At 40.1% G+C, this 19,812-nt stretch overlaps 1 protein-coding gene across 1 annotated transcript in view; it reads right to left on the bottom strand.

The window, feature by feature from the left end:
* The window catches only part of PTPRN2 (protein tyrosine phosphatase receptor type N2), a 1,032,194-nt gene that overhangs the window by 334,276 nt on the left and 678,106 nt on the right, over positions 1-19,812 (bottom strand). The window lies entirely within an intron of this gene.

Genomic DNA, 19,812 nt, shown 5'->3' with positions numbered 1-19,812 from the left:
CACATGAGGCGGAGTCAATCTCCTCTTTTTGAACAGACTTTCTTCTAATACAGCCCCTCTGCCCCAGACAGACTTTTTCCCCTAGTTCAGCCCCAATCCTTATGATAAACTCTTGACTTCCCTTTCCTGTCACATCAGAAGGCCCTAGTCTTCTCCTCTTTAAGCCCCTTCCTGGTCCCAACACCTCCCCGTAACTGTGAGCAATCTTTTATTATTACAATATTTATATCCCACAGGTATGAATAACTTTATAACAAATTACCCCTGCCTTGCGGATAAGGTAACTAACTAAACTGTCCCACAATCTATGAAACCCCCTTTTAAATAAACTCATCCAGTATTTAATTGAGATTTTCCCATTTAACTCTTTCCACACAGCAGGCATTGAAAATAAACAAAAAAATCACGCACAAAACCAAATAAGTCACTGAAGTGAATCAAAGTCTGTCTGAATATAGTAAACCCAGATAGACATAATGACATAGTGCCTAAAACGGTCACCCCTTTCAGAAAAGAACATTTTAAGTGCTGTAGTTACAAAGTACTGCATTTCACATTACAGCAGACAATTTTCATTGGGCAATGTTTAGTGACTTTATTTGTTCAGGGCCAGATCCAAAGTGCAAGTTAAATGAGACTCCCACTGATTTCAGTGGGCTTGAATCAGGCCTTTAGAGCTCATCTTCATTTCCTGTTTCGTGTGGCTGGGAGGAAGGGGGGGAGAGGGAATGCGGTGAGCTCAGGGGAGGAGGAGGGGCCGGGGCGGGGATTTGGGGAAGGTGTCCAAAGGGGCAGGGTGGGGGCGGAGTTGGGGTGGGGACTTTGGGGAAGGGGTTGGAATGGGGGCGGGGCCGGGGGCAGGAGCAAATACCCCCCCCATGGAATGTCCTCTTGTTTGAATGTTCAAATACGGTAACCCTAGCTTTAGCCACATTAACTAATGTGCTTACCCTCACCATGCCAGAGGGAGTTAGTTTAGTAAATATTGTTATCTTCACTTTCCCCAGAGGGAAACTTGAGGCAGAGAGAGGCAGGGACTTGCCCACCGCTGTGCAGAGGATCAGTGCTTGAGCCAGGTTTAGGATTTTAGACTTCTTAAGCCTGATTTTCAAATTGCAGGCCTGCGCACAGTGATATGCTTGCCACTAAGTATTTGCATATGCACATGGACAGGTAAGTGGCCACCTAGCATGTGTTTGCCCACATACTTGACACATGCACATTAGCAATGCAGTTTCACAAATATACATTTGGGTGGGGAACTGCTTGAGGGCGATGGTAGTTTGAGCTTTTGAGTTGCTGGGTTTGTCGGTAGTGAGTTATATTGAACTGAACTGCTGCATAGTAGTTACATTTGGGTATTAATTTTCTTGTATCCTTGAGTTATTTCAAGGGTGCCTACAGTGTATTGTATAAATCTAAATAAATCACTTAATCAGTCATTGTAATCAACCTCCAATTTCCAGCCTTGTGCTCGTTCTCCTGCACTATGCTGCCTCCCACCTACACATTCATTTATAGCATGCATATTCAAAGCATTTTTATGCCAAATACAATAATTGAGAAGAAGCTCTATAAAAATAGAAAACTCCACAGAGTTGAGTCAGACAAACATAACGTCCAGCAGAATGCTTTGTAGTTCACTGGTTGTACGTGTTAAATAAGATGACACAGTATAGCAGAAACCAAGTAAATGCAGTACAGGTGAAAAAAAGCAACAAACAAAATCTCATATGGTTCTGTATGGCCTTTACAGTTAATAGGAAAATGTTGGGCCTGCTGTATTTTTCACAATGTATTTGGCCAGGAGGTAATTTAGTGATTTTTCTTATCTTCGTCCATAGCCTCACTATCACTGAAGTTATTTTACTTTCAATAAAGCATACTTAAAAACCACCTTTACAGCATAATTGCCAGTTGATACAGGCCAAAACACAAAGAACAGCTCTTATGTTATTGCCATTCAACTCAATAAACCCCTGCCAAAATTGAAACCTCCTAGAGTTGCCAGGTGTCCGGTTTTCAACTGGAACACACAGTCGAAAAGGGACCCTCCCCATTCTGGTGAAAATGAGCAAGCGAATGAGGGTGAGTAAACGGTGGAGAGAGGGGGCAGGGCCTTGGAGAAGGGGGAGGGGCAAGGGTGTTCAGTTTTGTTCAGTTAGAAAGTTGGCAACCCTTGAAAGGCCTGATTAAATCCCATTTTGAAAGTGGCCAAACTCAGGCTTTGGCAGAATGCAGGAGAGGGCCCTCAGTAGAACCTCCTGATGTTCAGTTCTCAGCATGTATAGGAGGAGTTTTCCAGCTGACTTTAAATCCTACAATGGGGCACAAAAGGAGAGTTGGTCTTGGAAATAGAGCGGCCTCAGTGTGTTATAGATAATCTATAACATCTTGATTTGAACTCAGAAGTGAACAGGAAGCTAGCACAAAGATTAGACACTAGGTATTATATGCTCAGTATGCATGAACCCACCTCAACAGTGGGTTTTCCAATGGCTAAAAATCAAGGTGCTCTTTAAGTTTAATTTTCCTGTATCTAAATTTTTAGACATACAATTTTCTATTTCTTAGGAGTTCAGCAACCAAATGTCCAAAAAAAAAAATTCCTTGGAATTGTGAATGTAAACTGCAGTTATCCATGCCATCAGGTAGAAAGACACCTAAATCCTCATCCTGCAGCCCTTGTGCACCCATGAAAGTTCATCAGAATTTGGGGTACACAAAGAATTCAGAATCAAGCCCTTAAAACAATCTGAATTCAGAAGAACTTTTGAATGACCAAAACCTCAGGTTTATGAGAATTCACACTACAATTAAGAAATTCATACTACAATTAACCTAAGAAAACAGTGAATTTACCTTTTACACACACACACACACGTAAAAAGGCAATGTTCAGTTATAGTTGGTGTTTATTAAGACATTTTGAACATGAAAAGTATTGTATAGGTTCTAAGCATATTACAATGTTTACAAAGTTGTTCTTGTTTTATTATTTATACTCCTCAATAACATTTTTAAAAATTCAGGCCAAAATTTTCAGATATAAGCACCTAAAGTTTGGCGCCATATTTAGGCACCTAAATAAAAGTGACTTGATTTTCAGAGCTGTTGACAAATTCCACTAAAGTCAGTGGCAGCTGCTGAGCTCGCAGCCCCACTGAAGAAATCCGACCACTTATTTAAATGCCAAAATATGTATTTGGGTACCTAATTTTAGGTATCCAAGTTTGAAAATGTTGGCCCTTAGATGTGTAAATGGTTAACCAAAATTTTTAAACACAAAGGACAGGGCATCCAAAAACAGGAATGGAAAACTGAGCCCAGATATTTAGAAGCACAATGAGAATCCTTTGAAAATCAGACACTTGACATTTTAGAAGCACTAAATGACATCTATAATCAGCACCATCTAGCTTTTCTTTTATTTCCATGTTATATACATATTGGTAGATATTTATTTTGCAATTTTTTTTAAAAAAAGAAAGAAATAGCTACAACCAACACCCTATACTCCAAATTCTAACAAAGTTATTTTTATGGCCAATTTTTAAACTCCTGAAATTGTAACAGAAGTGTGACACACTCATCAGTAGAGAGGCACTAGTGCAAACTGCTATAAAAATGTCAGTGAGCAACCTATAAATCCCCTTTTTAATCTTCTACTGAGACAAAAAAGGGTTTCCAACCACACAAAAAAGAAGTCCTTTAAAATTAAATTCACTAGATGAAGGATATGCAAATTACCTGAAGAAGCGGAACCCTATAATGTTCTTAAAATTCTGCAATAGCCTATTTAATTAGTATTTAAATTTATCAGAATAATTCTTTGCACTTGACAATTTATGCAGTATTCCATATAATTAAGTACGTAGCTACAGTGGAATAATTTTGCCTACTCTCTGTATACTGGTTATTTTAACCTGAAAAAAATCTGTGGAAGTCTCTTCTGTGATCTAAATTACAATGTGGACAACTTAATGGCTTTGCTCTATTAGAGAGCATGATGAGAGTGTTACTGAGTGTTTAAAGGTAGAGGTTGTCACTGTTTCTAGGCCTTGGTAACCTGAAGGGAGGTCTGATGCATTCTGAGCAGCATCATTTATTCCCTTTAGCATAGGTTTCAGAGTAACAGCCGTGTTAGTCTGTATTCGCAAAAAGAAAAGGAGTACTTGTGGCACCTTAGAGACTAACCAATTTATTTGAGCATGAGCTTTCGTGAGCTACAGCTCACTTCATCGGATGCATACCGTGGAAACTGCAGCAGACTTTATATATACACAGAGAATATGAAACAATACCTCCTCCCACCCCACTGTCCTGCTGGTAATAGCTTATCTAAAGTGATAGGTCATCTTTCACTGATATAGTCAGGAATTCTTCAGTGGCAAACATATTTTATAGTTTATCATAGGCAGGGCCAGCCTTACATTCTATGGGGCTATATGAGACATAAGCTATGTGATGCTTCACATAGGTCTCTGTAATTTGCATAGCACGTTTGTGAGGGGGAGGGGTTGGGAGGCAGGTGGTTCAGGTACACTTACTATATAGCGCATACAGTGAGTCTTAACAAGTAACGTGTAACCTACATGCCCAAAGCACTTCCTGGTTCTCCCACTGTGCCCCTCCCCTGGGAAGGGAATTTTTGCGAGGGAAGCAGATCCATAGGGATTTCCTCATCATACTGTATCATTCCGTTGAGTGGGCCACCATTTGTCCCTGTCCAAAGAAAACAACATTGCTAAATCTGACAGGGGATCTGTGGGAGCTGAGGGCCACCTGAAGTGACTTTGGCATCCAGCACATCCTCCCCAGCAGCACCTTGGCAACACAGTTTCAGTGGCACCACAGTGTAGGAACCCCACTAGGGTGACTAGATGTCCCAATTTTATAGGGACAGTCCCAATTTTTGGTATTTTTCTTACATAGGCTCCTATTACCCCCCACCCCCGTCCCGATTTTTCACACTTGCTGTCTGGTCACCCTAAACCCAACCCACCTGCAGCGTCTCCTTGGGAAGGAGAAAGGGAAGGAAGGAAGGAAGGAGGATCCACTGGAAGGGATACAGCCTAAGACTGCTTTCACTTTCTGGGAGACATTCACTGGGTGCTAGGGAAGAAAACGTGCACTCATCTGAGCCAGCCCCACCTCTTTCTGCCTCATCTCCACTCCCTTCCCTGAATGCCCAGCACGGACCCAGGCTGTGTGGAAAGCCCTTCACAGGGCCTGGGACTGGGGAGGACAATGTTGTTTGAGCACACAAGCCTCCTTTCCAAGCATGTGTGGAGAACCCCTCCATCTACATATCACAACCTGGCCCCATGAAATGATAACCTGAGAACGTATTTATTTTCATTTTGCCAGACGAGTCCAAGCTGGTGGCTGTAGTGTTGCTTAGCCAGCCCCCCTGCCCCCAACAGTGTTTCAATATAAACAGTGTTTCCAGAAAAATCATATTACAATATTTGGGCACCTCCCCACCTGTCAAAAAGAATTAAAAGATTCCCAGAGGTAGCCTGCTTTAGCACAGGAGATTTATTTACTAAGACTGCAGTGGCATTCACACCATTTAGTTTAGAAGAAAAAAAAGGGACAGAGGAAAAAAATCCTTGACATTTCAGCACCCTCTGGGCCTTTACTTCCCAGAAGAAGCTGAAATGTTAGGGGGTTTATTTCTCTCTCTCTTTCCTCTGCTGGACTAAATAATATTTGGCATTTATATGGTACAGTTCATTTCATCTGAGGATCTGAAAGTGCTTTACAAATATTAAGCAATCCTCACAACATCCCTGTGGTACATGTTGTCTGGCTAAACCTTGTTTGCCTTGTAAAAGCCAGTAATCCTGTGACTGAAATCAATGGGACTATTCAAGTGAGTAAAACAGAAGAATTCAGTTCATTATTCTGACTGTACAGATGGGTAAACCGAGGCACATAGAGGTTTCAGGGTCTGATCCAAATCGCATTAAGTACACAGACTCCTTTTGACTTCAGTGAATTTTGGATCAGGCCCTTAGACACCACAATAAAGAACTGATACATAGAATGATACATACACAGTTATAGCTAGGTGTTCTCACAGGTGTCTGTACAGATTGCTAATTTGCTTGTGTGTTCAATTCAAGGTTGGATTTACTCTGCTTTGTTTAAGATCTATATATGGTACCTACCAGAGCACCTTCTGCCAACCGACTATTCCAATACCTTCTATGTTCTGAGGCCTTTTCCCCTAAATCTGAACATTTCCCTAAATGAGGGCATTCTCAGGAATTCATTCCCTGTTGCGATTTGACAGAGCCGAAATTTGTTGTCATTCAGCACTAGGTGCTATTTTCTCTGGCTTTTGCCTGGGTGGGTGACCCTGGTGGAGCAGTATTTCACCTTTTTGGCGGGCCAGGGATTTTTTCATCTGTTTATTTATTTTCAATATAGTCTCTGATTTTGTGAGACCATTAACAAACCTCAAATCTTCCTTAAGACAGAAATCAAGTTATGCATGAAGTGTGATGAATAGATTCTAAGGACAGAAGGGACCATTATAATCTTATTATAATCTGACTTCCTAAATTACACAGACCATAGAATTTCACTGAGTGGTTCCTGCATCAAGCCTATAACTTGTGAATGAGGTAGAGCTTTGAGAAATCAGCTATCATAGGAAGGACTTAAATATTTTGATGACTTTTTCTTTAAAAAAAAGTCAATTTACAGTTAAGGAACAGATTTAGCCCAATGAGAGGAAAAATATCTCTCTGGAGTATCTACTCACTGACAGAGTTAGAGCCTTTAGGGTTCACATTTTGAAGTTTTTCTCTACAGCCATGAGGGGTAGAGACATACTTTTAATAAAAACAAAAGCTGATTTTCATGTGATTCATAGATTCATACAGTTTAAGGCCAGAAAGGTCCATTATGTCATCTAGTATACCTCCTGTAAATCACGGACTATTAAATTTCACTCCTGTGGTAAGCTTGTGTTTGACTAAAGCATAACTTGTTTTTGGCTAAAGCATATGTCATAAATATAACGGGAAGGGTAACCACCTTTCTGTATAAAGAACTATAAAATCCCTCCTGGCCAGAGGCAAAACCCTTTCACCTGTAAAGGGTTAAGAAGCTAGCATAACCTTGCTGGCACCTTACCAAAATGACCAATGAGGAGACAATTTACTTTCAAAGCTGGACTGGAGTGGGGGGTTGGGGGGAAACAAAGGGTCTGTCTGCGTGTGTGATGTTTTTGCCGGGAACAGAAAAGGAAGGGAGTCTAAGAACTTAGTAAGCAATCTAGCTAGATATGGGTTAGATTTCTGTTTTGTTTAAATGGCTGCCAAAATAGCTGTGCTGAATGGGATGTATATTTCTGTTTTTGTGTCTTTTTGTAACTTAAGGTTTTGCCTAGAGGGATTCTCTATGTTTTGAATCTGATTACCCTGTAAGGTATTCACCATCCTGATTACAGAGGTGATTCTTTTACTTTTTCTTTAATTAAAATTCTTCTTTTAAGAGCTTGATTGCTTTTTCATTGTTCTTAAGATCCAAGGGTTTGGGTCTGTGTTCACCTATGCCAATTGGTGCGGATTTTTATCAAGCCTTCCACAGGAAAGGGGGTGTAGGGCTTGGGGGGATATTTTGGGGGGAAGACGTCTCCAAGTGAGCTCTTTCGTTGCTCTTTGCTTAACATGCTTGGTGGTGGCAGCATAAGGTCCAAGGACAAAAGGTAAAAGTTTGTACTTTGGGGAAGTTTTAACCTAAGCTGGTAAGAATAAGCTTAGGGGGTCTTTCATGCAGGTCCGCACATTTGTACCCTAGAGTTCAGAGTGGGGAAGGAACCTTGACAGCATATCTTCGAGAAAGGTGGACTTCCTGGAGTTGGGGCTTAAAAACACCAAATATTGTGAGACTGTAGTTGTTTCCAGCTCCGAAACAGTCATTTTTAGATACCAAAAAGCTATTTTAGAGGGATTTAAGATTTCCTTTGAATCCTGTATGCTTAGCCTAATGTTATCTAAAGTATCTGGCTTTACATGCAAAATCATATGAAAAATATTTTCAGTAAATTATTCTAAATCTCTAAAACATTCCTCTGTGATATATGCAGTAGATACATAATACGGAGTGTGATTTAGCCTACAGGCTTTACTGAGACTCATTGTGGATTTCATCACTCATCAGTAAGTACCAAACCCAAACTCATGCTGACAAAATCTTTATTCAACAGCGCAGCACCACCTTTTTCATACATGATATATAACACACAGATATAAATGCACACAGGTGTGCATGAGCCCGTACACAGAGTGTGTCTAGTATAATATAAACTGGCTCAATACTACATATAGCCCAATGATTTATGCAGTACTTCCATCAACTTAAAAAGGGAATCAATCTTGGAAACATACCCTTGGAGCACAGAAAGTGAAAATATGACATCATTCTATTAAGGGTTTGTTGGGTGAAGCCTTGCACCCTTTATCCCTTACTCTAATTCTTATTTGAAAAATACTATAAGCAAGTGGCATTTCCAGAAAGCACCATACAAAATACATACATTCAAGATAAAGTCCAAACGTACACCTCTGCTGGGGTTTGGCTTCATTAGTAATTTAGATATAACACTAATGAAACAAATGCAGGCAAAGCTTTCTTTTCAAGTGTGGCTGTTCCTCTTCTGTCCCAGCCTCTATTTCTCTTTGCCTCAGAGAATGAGAGAGAGGCTTCTCTTATGTCATCTCTGGAGCTAATAAGATGCACCTGCCACTGTTACTCAGTAATAATTATCTTGCATCTTCATGCAGAGTTCAAATACGAGTCATTAGGGTGACCCAGAGGAATTCTTCATAGAGATACACATACTTTTGAGTTTACCATCTCTTACAAACACAGGAGGCCTAGTCCATATTCATAAACCTATTTTTAACGATACTGCATATTTTATCCCCCTTCCTTGCCACAAACCTGTTTGAATTAAGGCTTAAATTCTAAGTAGCAGCTTTGTGAGTTGTACCTGGTCATTGCCAGGGTAATCTCAGGCACAGATGCTCCTTCCTTTATTGCTGTTCCAATCTCCAAACTCCAGGATGCAAATAAATAAATAAACAAATAAATAAAAGTCACAACATGAACGTCCTCTGTGTTCCAGCTTCAAATGAAAAACAACTGACTCAAATGGTCAGGCACAAAACTGAAATGCTTCCTCATCCCAAAACCTAAACATCGATTTTTCAAAGATGAGTCTACAGGTTACAAGCAAAAGCTGTTTTAACTCTTTGTTTTCCATCATAATTGGGTGAATAAGTGAGATCTTATTATGTTGTCTCTTGTGTAATGTCTGGCTAACTGGCAGGCAGACCTGAAATGGAAATGGTTGCATGGAAGTTAAGCCATGTGGTAATACTAGTGATAGCCTGGTAAATGTTATGCCCAATCCACTTTTCTAGTCATTTTTCATATGATTTTAATTAGATATTGTTTCAGTCTCACTTGCATTAAATTAATTTTTATATTAATGTTTCAGCATCCAATATGTTTGAGTGATTTTTTCCCACCACTCCTTGTTGCCTTGAGAAATTTAAAATATAGCTTGGATCTTCAGCAATTTTCAGTATACACATGCTGTAAAACCTACTCTAGCCAATCAAACTGACAGGAGAAAGGTGAAGTTTAGGCCACTCTTGCTGCTCTTAATACAACCTGTACCTTGGCTTCTCATAGTCCTCAACACAAGACATACTACAGCCCAGGCTTCAAGTCTACAGTAAAGGAATTTTCCACTAGTTTCACTAAGCATCTAATTAAGATTAGTTACATGACCACAACCCCCTCCCGCTGTGAGGCCAATGGTAGTAGTGCACAGGTATCTATAAAACCAGAATTTGACTGTATTTGAGTAGCTGAAAACAGCTCCCATATATATTTTAAATCAACTATATAAAGAAAAAAATTCTTCTCCCCACCCCAAATATGGAATTTTCCCCCCAGATTCCCCTGGTTTAAGGTGCAGGACAGATACTATTCAGTTCTTGACCAGCAAAATTCTGATATCTCAGGAACCTACACAGCTCTCTTTACATTGTTAACAACTATAATCTTAGGTACGTAACTGCATGTATTTGCTTATTTATTTAATTCCATTCATTTAAAAATAACTGCTTTAACTATCCCTTTGAAATACAAATACGTTGCTGTTTTTAAAAAGGTATTTTAGATTAGAAGAGTTTTAAATGCATTAACTATAATTTTTAACTCCCGCTGAATCCTGTTCAGTTGGATTCCATGGTGATGAATGCAGCTGGCTTTAGAGGTAGATTGACACAAAAATGGTCCAGTCTTCTTAAAAAAACCTCTAAACATTGCTAAAATAGATTTTATGTAAAATATCCATGGCACATATAGAATATAGGATGGTTTTGTATGAAGATTTTATAGGCACTTGTTTGGGATGACCTGAATAAGTCACCATGACTTTACCACTCATGTGTAATGCCAAGTTCATTCTGTCTGACCTCTCTGACACCAAAACATCATGTATTCTCTACTTACACAGAGATATATTAAAAGATTCTGTAGTTCAGGTTACGTGAGTGTTTACATTCTAACCCTCTGTTTTCAATTGCTAATAACTTGCAGACAATGTCACTAATCAGGGGTAAATTTTCCAGGCATTGTCTCTGTCTGAGCAGGGTTATAATTTTTAAAGTGTGAACAAAACTAATTAATTTGTTTTGGAAAAAAGGAGAGTAAACCAACCAACCAACAGATTTTCCCCATTATAAACATTTTCTTCCAATATCCTTTGAACATGCCAGCAGCAAAAGACTGGGAGTACAAAGCTAAAAATTGGTAAATATCCCTCTCTAGGAAAACCGGTTAAGTGGTCCTGTGAAAATTGGTTTTGATTTGGCTGAATTATAAGAATTTGAAAATTGCACTTAAAGAATGTATAGAAGATTTTTAACAATCATAATTATATTTTTAGTACCAGTCATGCATGTTCTGAGCAAAGGTAGAGAGCAGTGTGCATGCATGTTTGGCTATTTAACTGCTTACTCAAATATTTATTCAATATTTGAAGTCAATGAGAATGTCTTACAACATTTAGAGAATAAATGCAGATCTGTGTAGAAATTCTTGCCTCTTTGTGTGGAGGTCATTGCATGGAATAGTGGATTATATACTAAATTATGTATCTCTTTTCCTATCTTTTATCTTTAAAGAAAACCTACAAGAAATTCTATTGAACAATTTTAAGGAAACATTAAAGTTGCACTGTTTAGAGCTCAGAAAGTCAAGAAAATGCCATGGGTAAAGCTATAGCCAGTTGATATAGTACTGGCAGAAAATGGAAAAAAAGTTGAAGAAATGTCCGCCCCACCTCCAGTTCTCATCAAATTTCACTTTAATGAAAAAAAAATTAATCAGTTTCAATGCCGCATGCACATTTTAGTAATTATTTTGAGCCTGAAACTGGCAAAGAATACAGCAGCATGAGTTTTGGGGCTAACAGACAGTCTTCCTAACCAGTTGTTTCATGGGTTACTTCTTGGATCACAGATCAAATTTAAGATTTTAATTGTAATATCTAAAGACCTACCTATACTGAGTCCTAGGTAACTTCAACTTCTTGCATCCTGCATTCCATATTAACCTTTTAGATTAAGAGACAAGACTCTTGTTCCCAAGGGACTGAAAGGTAAAAGATGGTACCATCTCTGCCATTTCCAGCTATTCCGAGTGTTTGGAATACTCCATTCCCTGACCTAAAATGTACCAGGAAAACTGACATTCCATAAAATGAGCATAATGTCACAGGGGTTTTTTGTTTTTTGTTTTAAGTTTTGGCATAGCATTATAATATGCTTTAACTGTTTTCAATTTGTTTATTTTATCTATAGTTAAGATTTAAACAGATTGCTTTAACTTTGTATTTCTAGTGATTAAAATGCTAGTGACTAGGCATTTAGCAGTAATAACACCTAATCAGCCTGACAGAGTTTATCATATATTCTAGAGCAGCTTATCTGTTTTTTGTTTCCAGTTGAATGTTCTCTGTTCATATATATTTCATTTCAATTCCTCATTATCTCTACTGAATCACCTTTTTTGTGTTGTGGTGGTCTCATTCAGGGGATAAAAAAATGGTCTTCTGATTAAGGCATAAGCTTGTAAATCAGAAGGCCTGTGTTCTATTCCTGGATCTGTCAAAGACATTGTGTATGACCTTCGGAAAATCACAATCTCTTATTGCCTCATATTGAAAATGGGAACAATAATATTTACCTGTGTAATGTTTATTCCTGTGTTCTGCATTAGAAACTTCTAGAAACCAGCCAGAGGAATCATAGAATAGAATAATAGAAAATTAGTGTTGGAAGACACCTCAGGAGGTCATCTAGTCGAATCCCCTGCTCAAAGCAGGACCAACACCAACTAAATCATCCCAGCCAGGGCTTTGTCAAGCCGGGCCTTAAAAACCTCTAAGGATGGAGATTCCACCACCTTGCTAGGTAACTCATTCCAGTGCTTCACCACCCTCCTGGTGAAATAGTTTTTCCTAATATTCAACCTAGACCTCCCCCACTGCAACTTGAGACCATTGATCCTTGTTCTCTCATCTGCCACCACTGAGAACAGCCAAGCTCCATCCTCTTTGGCACCCCCCTTCAGGTAGTTGAAGGCTGCTATCAAATCCCCCCTCATTCTTCTCTTCTTCAGACTAAACAAGCCCAGTTCCCTCAGCCTCTCCCCATAAGTCACATGCCCCAGCCCCCTGATCATTTTTGTTGCCCTCCGCTGGACTCTCTCCAATTTGTCCACATCCTTTTTGTCATGGGGCGGGGGGGGTGGAGGGTTGGGGAGGGAAGCATGTAGCTTGCATGTTTGTGTTCATTCAGTAAACTGGTTATTTGGAATCTATTGGTCCCTGTGTGGTTTCTTCATATTGTTTTTGTATTGCAGAAAGCTAAAGACACAATAACATATCTCTCCGAAATGCTGTAAAGCTACCACCCAGGTTCTGCCATCCTTACTCACAGGAAGTGGTACCTTCCTCCTCTCAAGGATTCTCAACGTGGGTTAATGTGCTACTTCAGGTAAATTGTGACAGAACTGGCTCTAAAATTGCAAAGTGCTTTGAGACCCTTGGATGGTGATAGTAGTAATATATATGCTGGTCTTCTCTTAATCACTTAATCTTCGTGTTTATTCTGCTCTATTTTCTAGTACTTGCTTGTTTGCACTGCTCTGAGACTTAGCATGTAAGAAGCTTAAAGGGTATGAGTTATTCTTATTGTTTTCTAAATCCTGACTTGAAATCTTTGTACATGTGAAGTGGCAGAAGTGTGAATTCAGGGTGGACTAATTCTCTACAAGCCCAGCCATTGTTATTTTTAGTAAATAAAAATCAACAAGTTGTCATTTTCTTCCAGTCATTTCCTCAACATCCAATCCCCACTGCCAATAAAACTGTGACCTCTAGGTTTATTTCTGTAATGATCCAAAACACATGTATAAGCCACCTGATTTGTTATTCATCTAAAAGTACGCTTAATGTCATCCTCATGGCACAACTGGAATCAGATTGAGTTGGGAAAACATTAGTAATATTTCAGCTGACTGGTTCACTAAATCATGAACAACACAGTTAATGCACAAGGGTCACCCACTAACAAAATCTATTTGCCATGCCCTCAGAACAAAATGAAAATACTTATTACTGACAATGACACCAGTAACAAGACTTGCAGTAAAGCCTTCTGGTGAAAGTGAACATGAGTTAGGCTAGCTTGCCCATTGTTTCCCATAGAAACTGAATATTTTTCATAATCCCCCGTTCATGAAGACTTGAGAGGCTATTTTGCTAAAGTAAAAAAGGATTGATTTCAAATCAACACTGAATGGAAAATGCATTTCAAAAAAGATCTACAAGATCCTGTTCTTCGATATTACATTCGTTATCACATTGTATATAACACTATGTTTGTCCTGCTTTTGGGGTAATATAAAAAGTGGAAGGGCAAGTGTGTGTGTTAGGCCCTAGCAGTCAAAGCAATGTAAGGCTGGGAAATGGAATGGTGTGCATGAATATGGGGTGAGGGCATTTGGAAGGTGTGTAGTGGGGGTTAAAGCTCTACATGTGTGTAGACTGAGTGTATTATACATATTATGTGTGTGAAACTGGTGGGCAGTTTCACCAGCCAGGAAATGGACATAAAGCCCCAAGTCTCAGTCCTTTTAAAGCCCTTTCCTTAGGACTCATTTACCATCTGCCAAAGAATCACAAAAACACTAAGCAAAAACAACAATCAAACCTCCAGAGGTTTTCCCCAACTTTAGCCAGCCAGAAGTTGAAGGCATAGTCTTCTCTCCCCAAAGCCTTATCCCCCCACCCCTTTGACCCAGCTTTCCCTACCTTTTCTATTCCACCCCAGTCAGCCATGTGACAAGCTGGGACCTGTTATCCCTTTATCAGCTGCAGTACTTCATCGTGGCAGGAGGGGAAATAAGGTGGGTGGCAGGGAAGGAAGTGGATGCAGCTTACCTAGCCCTGCTAGAAGCAAAGGACAACCTCTCCCTCTTGCCTGGCTGGTGTAGTGAAAGCTCTCCTTCTGGTTTCAATCAATTTTAGCTCATTTATTGGCATGAATTTTGGCTGACATCATTCCTCCTCAGTAGCAAAGCCAAGTGCATTCTGTAGGACATCCCAAATGACCAAAAAAATCTCCCAAAACTTGGCATCACAATAGTAAGAATTTATGCCACATATTTGAGAAACATTTTTTATGATAATGTATTAGGACTGTTATTTTCTGTTCCTTCAGCTGCAAAGCTAAACTGCCTTAGTATCATGAGTCTAACTATATTGATCTTAGAAGAAGAAAGTAGAGTTTAACTGTTTCTTTGAAAAGTACCTAACGTAGCTTTTATCACACAAATTATTGTCGTATTTTAAAGGGGGCTATATCAGGGCTAGAAGCAAGTCTGACATCCCAAAGGGATGCTTGGAATCTCCCCTTTCTAGTAGAAATATTTCACTTCAAGTCACAAGATTAGAACTGGTTGGAAAATGTTTGTCAAAACAGTTTTCTGCCAGAAAAATGCCATAAAACCATTTTTTCCATGAAATTATGTGTATTTTGAAGAAATTTCATTTAAAGAAAATTGGAAAAAATTCATAAATGCTGAAATGTCCTGTTTCATCATTTTCAGAATGAAAAGTTTTGACTTTCTATTTTGAAGTGACCTTTTATTTCAAAATTTACTTTTATATTAAAAACAACATTTTAAAAGGACCAAAATCCAAATGAAACATTTTGAATTTATCAAAATAACATGTTTCAATTGATCCCAAATAATTTTTTGGGGAGAAAGGGATTATTTTTTTCCACAAAAATGTTTAAAATTTTGTCTATTTCTCCTGATTCGGGTAGACACTTTTCTTTTTATTGTGAATTTTTTCACAGGATGCAAATGGCCAACTCTACCCAAGATATGAGAGCTTACACCTGTCATTGGTCCAGAGTTGAAAACTGTTGTTCTGCATTTCAGATCTCTATGTTTGGGGCGGAAATTCTACATCAGAGGGGAGAAGGAGGAAATACTTCTCTGGAAGGCTGCTTTTTATAAAGTGTCTGAAATTGCAAAGAGGTTCATACTATTATAATGAGTCCTGGGAAATAGGGCTCAAGGGATGGAGTGCAAGTGAGGTGGTCAAAAGTGTATGGTTTATGCTATTTAGCACACATAAATAACCACCACATACAGTATATGATAGATGAAATTGACACATCCATCCTCCACACACATATGCACTGTGAAAGTGTCAGCAGTTACCACACATTAGTATCTGCAAAAACAGAGGGGCCAATTGCCTCCCCACGTGGGAAAGCTCATAGGAGAGGTAGAAAGGGGAATAAAGATCAATACTTTTTCCTTGATTTCCCTCCAGCTGTTCCATCTGGGGAGGCACAGCTTGCGCTCGCTTGTGTAGGAGGTTGCAGAGTATGCCCCAAAATCTTGTGGCACCTAGGGGATCAGTAAGGCTATGTCTACACTGCACATCAGTATTGGCTGCATGTAGGGTCTGTGTAGCTACAGTGAAAAGCAAGCTGTGCCTGCACTGTGGTGTGTAGCCACAGGTGTCAGTGAAAAGCTCTGGTGGGTCGATGGCGATGCGGAAAGGCTTCAGCAGCTGCCCACCATTGGAGCCTTTCCCCACTGCCTCCCCTGCTATCAAAGCCTTTCCCTGCTGTAGGGACAGTATGCTGCTTAAAATAGCAGAACAGTTCGGGAGCCGTTGCTTGGGCTGTAGAAAGCCTTGTGGAGTATACACCTGGGGACACAGCCACAGGGTTCAGGCGCACCTTTATTCTACTTGCGTAAGCAGTGCCTCACCACCTACACTGCTATTTATACCCATGTTAGGGATGACTAGCCATGTTCTTCTATAAGAAGTGTGAAGTGTAGATGGACCTATTGAGACCAAGGCCCTCCGTGGGGAGAAGCTGTACGCCGGCAGCCTGCCACCACTCCCTGCCAGCATGGGTCCAACGCAGCTGTACTGCCAGAGCTTCCATAGCAGGTAGCTATGTGTGGGACCACACTTTAAGGGGTTCTCCCCCAACTGTGGAGAGGGGGCACAGAAAGATAATAGAGCTGAGTGTTTCCGTTGTAGGGAATCTGTGGGGGAATGGTTTGTGAATCTCATTATGTGCCCTTGAGAGGGAAAGGGGATGCTGCTACACAGGCATTGGGGACCCCTTTCCATTATCCAGTAGAAGGCAGATCCATGCGTGCTAGGATCCCAATATTTTACTGACACCGCCCCCCCACATCAATCTATAAATAGAGCAGTGTCTATATTTTATAAACACACACATAGCATATCTGCACACACAAATCTTGTAAGATGGCTGCGGAGCAGAAATATAAACATGAATTAAGTATGAGGTATACATCTCTGCCATTAGGATGTATATTATTATCCCTTGACCCCTTCTTAATATTTCATTTTACCACAATTCTAAAATATTTATACCATACAGTATGTTAAATTATAGCAGTTAAGACCATAGTATGGTTCATTAATATTTCATCACAAATCTTTCATCATTTGAATTTCCCTGGTGTCATTCTGTTGCTTTGTTGTACACTGTGGGGATGGAGGACATTTTTAGTAGTTTTCCATTTTGTTTCTCTGAGTCTTAGCAGAACAGCTTGTTCTCTTTTGTAGGCTAATTTTTGTTTCCAATGGTTGAATTTTGATTTAGCAGCCAAGTCATGTAAAATATTCTTCGATTCCTTATGTATTTTTTGTTGTTGAGGGTAACTAAGCAGCAGAACAGATGAAATATATATGTAAATCCTTTACATGCATGGGTCGTGTAACTGTACAATGGCATTTCTGAAATGGTGGTTCACCCTTACCACTGACCCCCAGCTCAGAGTCTTGCTAATAAGACTGGGTATCTTAACTACCCACAGATGAAGGACTGCTGTCCCCAGGAATAATATCTTCAAGACTCCAGTTAGCAAAGCATTTAAGCAAGTGCTTAAGTCGATTCTAATTCAGCAAAATACTTTGTCAGATAATGAAGTTGTCATGCTTACACAGGATCAGTGTTACACCCCCATCTTTGCAAAAGTCTCTTGGAAGAACCCCTTTGATGTGCTGGACCCCAAGTGGTCCACTCTTCCCTCAGGGCAGGCCACATGGCCTCACCCCCTCTGGAGATTGAACCTCTGGGACTTCATCACACCTCCTTCACACCATGAGCGGCATTTTCAAAACAGTAGGATTTATTAGTCAACCAGAGTGCAGCACAGGAAGTCCTTATGTTAGAACAGAAAAATGCAGGGTAAAGCATTGAACCCTCTGGTCAGCTCAGTGCACCATCCAAGCTGTGGTGAACTCTATTTTCAGGTTCTCTGTTGCTCTCTCTTCCTTCCTTAGGCCATGTCTACACTGTCACTTTTGTCAGCAAAACGTATGTTGCTCGGGGCATGAAAAAACACCACCCAGAGCGACATATGTTTTGCTACCATAAGCGGAAGTGTGAACAGCGCTATGTCGTCAGGAGAGATTCTCCCACCAACATAGCTGCTGCCGTTTGTGGAAGCAGTTTTATTATGTCGAAAGGAGAGCTTTCTCCTGTCGGCACAGAGCGGCTACACTAGCGAGCCTACAGCAGCGCAGCTGCATCAGTACAGCTGTGCCGCTGTAAGCTCGCTAGTGTAGACATGGCTTTAGTCAGTTGCCAGGTGAGAGAGCAACAAGCTTCTTCCAAAAGCCAACCCTTAACCCCCACAACTCATACATCCCAGTCCTTGGTTCTTGAGCTGGGGTCTCTGCTCAGCTTCCCGGCAGAGAGGCAGGGAAATCCTCCTCCCTCCAGGTCATTGGTTGATAGATGTCAATGTCCTGGTGAGTGGGCTTTCCACTGTCTTCTCAGATTTTCCATTGTTATGGGTCATCCTCAGTCATTCCTTTTTAATGACCCATTCAGTCTGCTGAGAAACCTAGGTGAGACACACACCCACGACTCTTAGCCCTTCCTGAGAGCAAACTTAGGCTGTGTCTACACTGCCACTTTCAGCGCTAAAACTTTTGTCGTTTTGTGACAAAAGTTTTAGCGCTGAAAAGCATCAGTATAGACAGCACTTTTTCGCCGTGAGCGCAGCTACCATCGCTCATTGGGGTGTTTTTTTTTTAATCGCTGGGAGAGCTCTCCCCCAGCAATAAAGCATGTCTACACTGCCCACATCACAGTGCAGCCAGGCAGTAACGTGGGTAGTGTAGACATACCCTTAGTCCTTGTCTTCCCTACTGGGTAGCCATAGAAATTATAGGGGAAACAGGAACATGTAAGATTTATAAAAAATATTACATTCCCACTTCACACAGAAGTGCTTTGTTGGACTGGTGAACCAGGCCCCAAAGGACTGTCGAGTAAAGCAGAGCTGGATCTGAAACAGAACACTGGAACGTAGACAAATTCAGTTCAGGGTCTGAAATTTGTGGGGTTTTTTTGGCCTTTCTTCAGTCATGCAGCACTTTTAGGAATAGCAGTGATGGCCAAGACTATGTCGTCACACAACAGGAAGTACAGCTGGTTGGTATTTCTAGGAGTGACATAAAAATGGTGATCCTTAAGTAGAGTGTGAATAAATAAATAAAGACATCTGTAGTCAAATACATACAAAAAAAGATAAAATTAAAAAAAATAATAGAAACAATAAGCAATGTGCCTGAACTCTGAAAACAACAGTTTTCAGTGAAATGGCACAAATTCATTTTATAAATGGTAATATTCCGTATGTGTAGAAAATTATATCACAGAAGTACTAGCTCATTTGTTTCCAATGTCTCTTTTGGCATAAAAGGGTGCAGTTTCCAAAGAAGTGGTGAGACAATTACGGTAATTCACAAAAACAAAACAAATTCCTTTTCAATTTTTTTATTTCAGAAGAGGTTGTTAATTACCTCTAACAGTGGGTTAAGCCCATGGGCAGGGACTAAGGGAAAACAAAACTTCACCAGGTTCCTTTCTGAATTTTTCCCATATCATTCCATCTGTGGAAATGGAGTTTTACCTACACCAAAGAAAGAACTGTAGGACTGCTACAAAACTCTAGGTTCCCTTTTCCCAGATGATCTTCCCCCAACTCTCACTCTCTCTACTGTGCTAATCCCATCCTCACGGACAGCTACTCATTGGTTGCTGGGAAGAATGTGATGACTATTATTTAAGGAGCACTGACAGAAAACGTTTAATTGTTGTTTTGCTAAGCCCATTTACTGATTACAGCTGT

This window comes from Eretmochelys imbricata, chromosome 2, assembly GCF_965152235.1.
Source record: "Eretmochelys imbricata isolate rEreImb1 chromosome 2, rEreImb1.hap1, whole genome shotgun sequence".
In the NCBI taxonomy this organism is placed as follows: domain Eukaryota; kingdom Metazoa; phylum Chordata; order Testudines; family Cheloniidae; genus Eretmochelys; species Eretmochelys imbricata.
This window is presented reverse-complemented; position numbering and strand designations above follow the sequence as displayed.